Raw genomic sequence first — 7,969 nt, 5'->3', positions numbered from 1 at the left:
AGCAAAACAAGACTGAGCGAATGAGAAAACGTAATCTTCCGGTGTGTATGTGTGAACCGTACACGTTCTCTACTTACGGGCTGAATTTTCCGACCCACGTACGGAAAATGGCGCCAAACCGATTTACCATGTGCTTTCCGGTTTTCCGCTCTCTGGAGCAGCTCTACCGACTCAGCAGAAAGAGAGAATCGGGAGTAAACTATAGTAAAAGCGATGGGGAACTTTTCAGGATACGAGCCTTTTCCACGGGTTGACCTGCAAAGCTCGACGTGCCGTTCCCGACGTTAGTCGGTGAGTAAAGTTCGGGATTGTCGGTTGCAATCGCCTAGTTGCTCCTGGTACGCGCGTCGTTCAGTAGCACTGGCAATTAGGCACAGCACCTACAATAGCAGCGATTACTACTCCTTCAAGGGGCGACCCCCAGGGGTTGGCACAGCTAAACTAACACATTAGCAATAGGTAGCAATAACAGTAGCAGGCAAACTGCTAGTCTGGTCGTTTTCTTGAAGAGGGTGAATGCAGTAGCAGTGGTTGGTTGAAGCGGGGAAATTTAAGTGTTTCGCAACGAGATTTAGATATGGTGTGAGGTAAGCGAAAGGCGGGTGATAAAATTCAGTCTCTGCTAGTCCCGACGGCCGTGGCCAGGTACAATCATCCTGCTCTGTTGATTGTTAATTTTTTGCTATAACATGGTGCAACCATACAAGCAAAGCTCCAGGTGGCACAATCGAAGCAGCGTGAGAAAATCTGTGACTAGTGCTGTAGTGTGCAATCGTCTGTACTTTCTTCGATCGAGATACTGGGTTACGTAACCAATTTTTAGAGTATAGATTTGTTAGGACGCGTTCATAGACCTTCCCGCCCGCAAAAGGGGGGAAATTCGTCGAAGGCATCAGTGAAATTAGCCGGCTACTCAAATCTAGATTTATTTCGCAAGATTGAGCGACTGTATAATTCCTTTTTATTGCGGTGACGAACAGAGCACAAAGTATGTAGAGTGGTCTGGCGGAGAAAGCAGAATAAAGTGAGCTTCATGTTGTAGGCCAACATTCGAATAGCTTATTGGTGTGTAGGTGCCATTGAAAGCAAAAACTCGTCAGCTTTTCAGGCGTACAAAAAGAGGAAAATTAATCCATATCACTGTTCGAAAATTTCCCTCTCAGTGGATGTGGCGGTAAAGAAGAAGAAGTGAGAGTGACTTTGGTTCAATTTACTTCTCGCGAGGACTCAGCTGTCGCTGATTGCTTAAATTGCTTTTTTGTCGGAAGATTTGCACGAAAACTATTTGCAGCCTCAGAACGCGCTCGGCTGGCAGTGGTTTCATGCGAAAGGTAAGTAAGGCGTATAAAAAAGAATTATATTTAGCTTTGAAATTTAATGAGCTTTGACAGGCAATCATACTGCGGTAGTTGTTCTCAGCTCCATACGATTTTAATTTGTTTTAATAGCGATAAACCTCGATTTTTCCAATGAACCCTTCTTCTGAAATATATGAAACGTAATAGAATGTACATATAACTCAGAAAACATCTAGAGTTACTCGAAGATCCTTCATAGTGACACTTGAAAGTATCAAATATTATTATTATATTACATTAAATTATTGTGCAGAAATAAGTTATTGTTAATGTTAGGATATAATTGATCCCAAATCTGAGATTATAATTATTAGAAGTTTAAATCCTTGTGAAAATGATAAGATAGTATCTAAAGGCAACTTTGCTTACTTATAAAAAAAAACTATTAGGCAAGTAATTTTTGCTGATGTAATTCTATTCTAGTAAATAAAGGAGGAAGCTTCCAATTCATTACCATAATTTCTTCCTGAATCCTAAGGAGCGTTGTTAAAAATGGAAGCGTTGGCCACATTGATGCTGCATAAATTATTGCCGTCCCAGAATATTGCCCGCGAGCTAACTTTTAACATGATAAAGAAAGTTTTTATCTGAAGCTGGCTCTAGATATCTGTCATCAACAGCGTAATTTCATTATTTCAAGTAAATAGAGAAAATGTTTATATTTGGCTATGAAACGCAGACCAATTTTTACCAGGTGCATAATACAAGCAAAATGGAAAAATCAGAAAAAATTCAAAATATCGAAAATGTGTTTACAACTCAAAAGTAGTCTGAAATGTCAGAAATGTAACAAAGATCAAATATGTTTTTTTCCTGTGTGGATTCATCACTGCGACCAGAGATTAGATCTATTGTGATATTGCCCAAGTGTTTTCTGTACTCCGCACTTCATATTATTGGCAGTATCACTATTGAAGTAAGTGATACGCTTATCATTCATATCCGTGCTTGTGTGTAAGTTTTACCTTTCCGTTTCAAGCTTACTACTCTACTATACCGAGCCTCTGTCCCTCCTAACAATATCGCCTAATTACAATTCCCTGGAGAGAACTTTCATACGTTACTCACACCAGTTTTATTATAACAGGGACTTATTTTTGTTAGAAGGAGTGTCAACAGAGGTACTGTAGAATTCAGATTAAAAGAAAGGTACTTGGTGGGAAGCCTGAGAATAAAACCATGCTAAAGTCCTTTGGCAACCAAATGGCCTGATTCTACAAAGATCCGAACCCGCTTACCAAGGCGGACGCTGTAACCTTGCGGCTACGGAGCTCAAATATGTTAAAATGTGAGTTAGTTAAGTTGTGTGTAGTTAAAAATATCAGAGATTGTAAATTTTTTTAAAAAGTCTTAAACGTTGAAACCATCTAAAATATCGAAAACTTGAAAACAAAAATTGTATGGAATGTGAGCAATTCCATAGAAATCTTCTAATTTTAATATTTTTTTTTTTTAATTTGTCTTTTGTAATTTGGTTGAAACTTTGCACAGATGTTCATTTTCACATGTCATTTTGTGCAACAAGAATTTTTTTTATAGTAGGACCAATTTTCGAGAAGGGTTTATGTCAAAATGTAACAAGTATTTATGTAAATCCTCCCAGCTGGTCTCGAGACACACTAGGACAAATTGGTCTGTTAGTACGACAAAACCCATAAATCCTTAACGGTTATTCCCACAGTGTTCACGTCTTCGGTAATATTGTTCAGCATGGCTGTCATTCGCACACTCATTGCGCTCAGTGTGTGAATTTTATGTCAAGGCACAACGAGAACGGTACCTACACATTTTGACAACCAACAGGCACAAAGAGAAAGAGCGGAAACGAAATGACTATGGAAGATATCACCTAGTGAGAAATATTTCAAGAGAGGGAGAACGGAACAACACTTTGTGCTGCTTTTTGTGACACATTGCGTAAGAACAAAGAGCTTCAGTTTGAGCAGTTTGCGTTGCGTTGCGGGTAGAAAAAATAGCAGATAAAAGGAACCAAGAAACGACGTGTTTCTTAGGACATATAACGCACGTCCAGACATGTTTCTGTGCCGGTATTCATATACAATCGCTACATGCATTCACTACTGATACCGTTCATTAGGGTGGTAATGACTTGTATGGAAAAAAATTGTCCTCCGTCGCATTTAGAAGTTCGTTCAGTCGAAAAGTGAAACTTTAACTGATCGATTTTTTCAATTTTTTGTTTTTGGATAACACCAGATCTCGATGTTTCATGCAGTTTTAAGACATTTGGTATCAGAATTTTTTGATACAGTCAGGTTCTTTTATGCGGTTTTTTATACGCGGATTTTTTACGAGGTTTTTTTAACGCGGATTCTTGAATTAACGTGTTGTTTTTACGCGGATTTTTTTATTAACGCGGATTTTTGAATTACGTGGTTTTTTTACGCGATACCGCGTTAATTCAAAAAAACTTTCGCGAATTGCAAATGAAAGGTCTGGCTGCGCCATAGGTTGCTATTGAATTTCATTGTAATCGGATTGTTAGTTTAGAGGTTATGTATCAAAATGTAAAAATCACGAAACATCAATATCTCAGAAACCACACAACCGATTTTAATAAAATTGGGCTGTCTCCAAAACCCTTAACTTTTGAATTTCGTAATGATTGAACATATGGTTCAAAAGTTATGTAAAGAAAAGTTATCCTGAGGTTGTTTAAACTCACTCATTTTTCTCAGAGATGGCTGAACCGATTTTCACAAAATTAGTGTCAAATGAAAGGTCTAGTTGCCTCATAGGTTGCTATTGAATTTCATTGCAATCGGATTGTAACTTTGTCCGTTGTTCATGAAAATGTGAAATCACATAATGAAAGTAAACATATTGACTTCCTCCTAACGATCACTGGCTAATTAAAAGGTGGAAAAGTGATCCAAATGGCCGAATGTCATATACTACTCGACTCAGTTAGACGAAACGAGCATTTTCTGCATATAAGCATGTGTAGGTGTGTATGTTTGTGTGTGGGTGTGTACGTGTGTATGTGCACCTTTTTTCGCACTCACTATTCTCAGAGATGGTCTGACCGAACAGATTTTAATGAAATTAATTGCAAATGAAAGGTCTAGTTGCCCTATAAGACCCTATTGAATTTTATTGTAATCTGATTTCTAGTTTAGAGGTTATGTATCAAAGTGTAAAAATCACGAAACATCAATATTTCAGAAACCACACATCTGATTTGATCAAAATTAAATTCAAATGAACGGGCTACCTTAAAAACCCTTAACTTTTGAATTTTATGAAGATTGAACATGTGGTTCACAAGTTATGGAAAGAAACGTGTTCTGGAGACTATTTAATCGCACTCATGTTTCTCAGAGATGGCTGGCCCGATTTTTATAAAATTAGTGTCATATGAAAGGTCTTGTTGCCCCATAAGACCCTAATGATTTTTTTTCAAACGGATTATTACTTTGCCTGTTATGTTTAAAAATGTGAAATCCAGCTATGAAAAGAAACATATTCCAAGACAACTTACTTGGACTCACTCATATTTCTCAGAGATGGTTGACCCGATTTCCACAGAATTAGTATCAAATAAAAAGTCTACCTACTTCATAACACCCTATTGAATTTTGCAGTAATCGGACTGTAACTTCGTCTGTAATGTATCGAAATGTTAAAATCACTAAACTTCATTGTCTTAGAAACTACACAACCGACTTGAACGATATTGGTATCAGATGAACGGGATAGTTAAGGGTTAACTGATGAATTATGATTGAACACGTGGTTTCAAAGTTTGGCTGCCCCATACGTTACCTTTTCATTTGATTGTAATCAAACTTAAGCAAGCGTTATGTTTTAATTTGTAAAACAACGAAAGTCTATTATCTCAAGCATTACACGATTTATTTGAACATAACTAGTGTCATACAAATGAGTCATCTCTCAAACTTACAAATAACAAACTTCATAACAATTTGATATGCTGTTTAAAAGTTTTAGAAAGAAAAGAAATTCAAGGACTATTCAACACTTCACCTGCTTCGATCAATATATATGGCCTCAACATGATTTAAATGTGGTATCGTACTATCTGAACGTTCCCGGCATCGCTCGTGATTAAATTGTTCGAAATTAAGAGTCTTTACTATTTCTTCTTTCTATTGTCATTTCGCTATTTCTTAAGTTCTAACATTACGTCAAATTTCATATTTTATACTTTAATTACAACATCAATATTTTAGAACCCAAAGAGTGGATAAACTTTTATTGGATTTAAGCATTCATGTAAATCTATTTTTACAAATAATAAGTCTGACCGCTAGGTGGATTAATTTAGGTTTTTATTGCATGGTAATACATGTTTGAAATTATGGCACATTCCAGAAATACATAATTGTCGTTACAAACTAAGAGGCGCAGCAACGCGGGCTGGGTATCATTTATTTTATAGATATAGAAAAAGAAGAAAAAGATTTATCGCAAGAATTTCGCAAATCAACGTTATGCGATGAAACATTTACATTGGACATGGTAATGATCTATCGTAGTAGTTTTTGCAAGGTAACCAGTGCAGTTATTAGCTAACGGGTGACAACTGAAATTTTGTTGCTCTCCAGTTGTTTTTGCACACCAAGGAACATGAAATCATACAGAAATCTTCGACAGGGCTGTTCTGAAGCAGATTCGTTGGATTGGGTAAAGAGTGTCCGGAACCAAATTGCATCATAAAAAAAAATTTGTATTTTCCACTCATTCAACCAATCGGCTTCTAACTTTCAGGTAGTAAAATAAAACAGGATATTTTATATATTTTTTGCCTTTCTCCTAGAAAGGTATAGCAATCACTTGCAAAACCGAAAGTAAAAAAGTGCTCCAAAGGGCCGAATGGCATATATCACTCGACTCAGCTCGACGAGCTGAGCATTTTCTGTATGTGCGTGTGTGTGTATGTGCAGATTTTTATTCTCACTCACTTTTTTCAGAGATGGCTGGACCGATTTTCATGAAATTAATTGCAAATGAAAGGTCTTGTTGTCCCATAAGACCTTATTAAATTTCATTGTAATCGGATTTTTGGTTCAGAGGTAATGTATCAAAATGTAAAAATCATGAAACATCATTATCTCAAAAACTACACAACCGATTTGAACAAAATAGGTTTCAAGTGATCGGGCTAAATATCCTTAACTTTCGAATTTCATGAAGATTGAACTTGTAGTTCAAAAGTTATGACAAGAAACGTGACTACTTAATCTCACTCATGTTTCTCAGAGATGGCTGGCCCGATTTTCATAAAATCAATGTCAAATGGAAGGTCTAATTGCCCCATAAGACCCTATTGATTTTTTTTGCAATCAGACTATTACTTTGCCTATTATGTTTAAAAATGTGAAATCCAGCTATGAAAAGGAACTTATTCCGAAGACTACTTGAACTCACTCACTTTTCTCAGAGATGGCTGACCCGATTTCCACAAAATTAGTGTCAAATGAAAGGTCTAGCTGCCTCATGACACCCTATTGAATTTTGCTGTAATCGAACTGTAACTTCGTCTGTAATGTACCGGAATGTGAAAATCACGAAACTTCATTATCTCAGAAACTACACAACGGATTTGATCAATATTATTATCAGATAAGCGGGCTAGTTCAAGGTTAACTGATGAATTATGATTGAACACGTGGTTTCAAAGTCAGGCTGCCCTATTTTCATTTGATTATAATCGAACTTAAGCAACCGTTATGTATTAAATTGTTAATAAAACAACGAAAGTCAATTATCTCAAAGATTACATGACTTATTTGAGCATAACTAGTGTCATACGAACGAGTTATCTCTAGAACTTACAGATAACAAGCTTCATTACAATTTGATGTGGCTCAAAAGTTATGGAAAGAAAAGAAATTAAAATATTTGAAACTACACCTGCTTTGATCGATATATGTGGCCTCAACATATTTTAAATGGGGTATAGTACTATTTGAACGTTCCAAATTCATTGATTCCTTGCGATGTGTTTAAAATCTGAAAATGCACGACGAATCGGTCATATGATATGATCAAAGTCGAATAACAAATCGTTTGAAATGATTGGTTTTATCGAAATGACAACATCCTCGACTTTTGGCTTCTGTACATCGCCTTAATTCTATATATATATATATATATATATATATATATATATATATATATATATATATATATATATATATATATATATATATATATATATATATATATATATATATATATATATATATATACTAGATATATATATATACTAGAATCACATGTTCCTGGGAAACAGCCGAAAATGATCGAATAACACCCAATACCGGAAGTCGCCATCTTTGAATTCAAAATGGTATCTGTGGTCGATTTCAGCTCCTGTGTATCATGCTAGATCCGGATGTTATATTGAGTGGAAATCGGCCATTTTTGGCTGATTTCCAGAAACCGGAAGTTGCCATCTTACAATCTAAAATGTTGCCTAAGGTCGATTATGGAACATATTTGTTACCTCTTAAAACATCCACATGCTAAATTTGGTTCCATTTACTCGGTTAATTCTCGAGATGTGCAGAAATTTGTGTTTCATTTGTATGGAACCCATCCCTTCCAGAAAAGGGAGTGGCGTC

General features: G+C 36.0%; 1 protein-coding gene across 9 annotated transcripts in view; it reads left to right on the top strand.

The window, feature by feature from the left end:
* Positions 1-274: 274 nt before the first annotated feature.
* Positions 275-7,969, top strand: part of LOC129730509 (adenylate cyclase type 3) — a 74,191-nt gene continuing 66,496 nt past the window's right edge. For 2 of the 9 annotated variants that reach the window (XM_055689898.1, XM_055689897.1), the window contains exon 1: positions 275-459. The gene's annotated coding sequence lies outside the window, so the exon portion shown is untranslated. Of the gene's footprint in view, positions 1,332-7,969 lie in introns of all 9 variants that reach the window. The other 7 variants (XM_055689896.1, XM_055689894.1, XM_055689892.1 and 4 more) reach the window with 5 other exon arrangements.

The sequence above is a fragment of the Wyeomyia smithii genome, chromosome 3 (genome assembly GCF_029784165.1).
Source record: "Wyeomyia smithii strain HCP4-BCI-WySm-NY-G18 chromosome 3, ASM2978416v1, whole genome shotgun sequence".
NCBI classification, from domain to species: Eukaryota; Metazoa; Arthropoda; class Insecta; order Diptera; family Culicidae; genus Wyeomyia; species Wyeomyia smithii.
The sequence above is the reverse complement of the archived record's forward strand: the minus strand, read 5'-3'. Positions and strand labels throughout refer to the sequence as shown.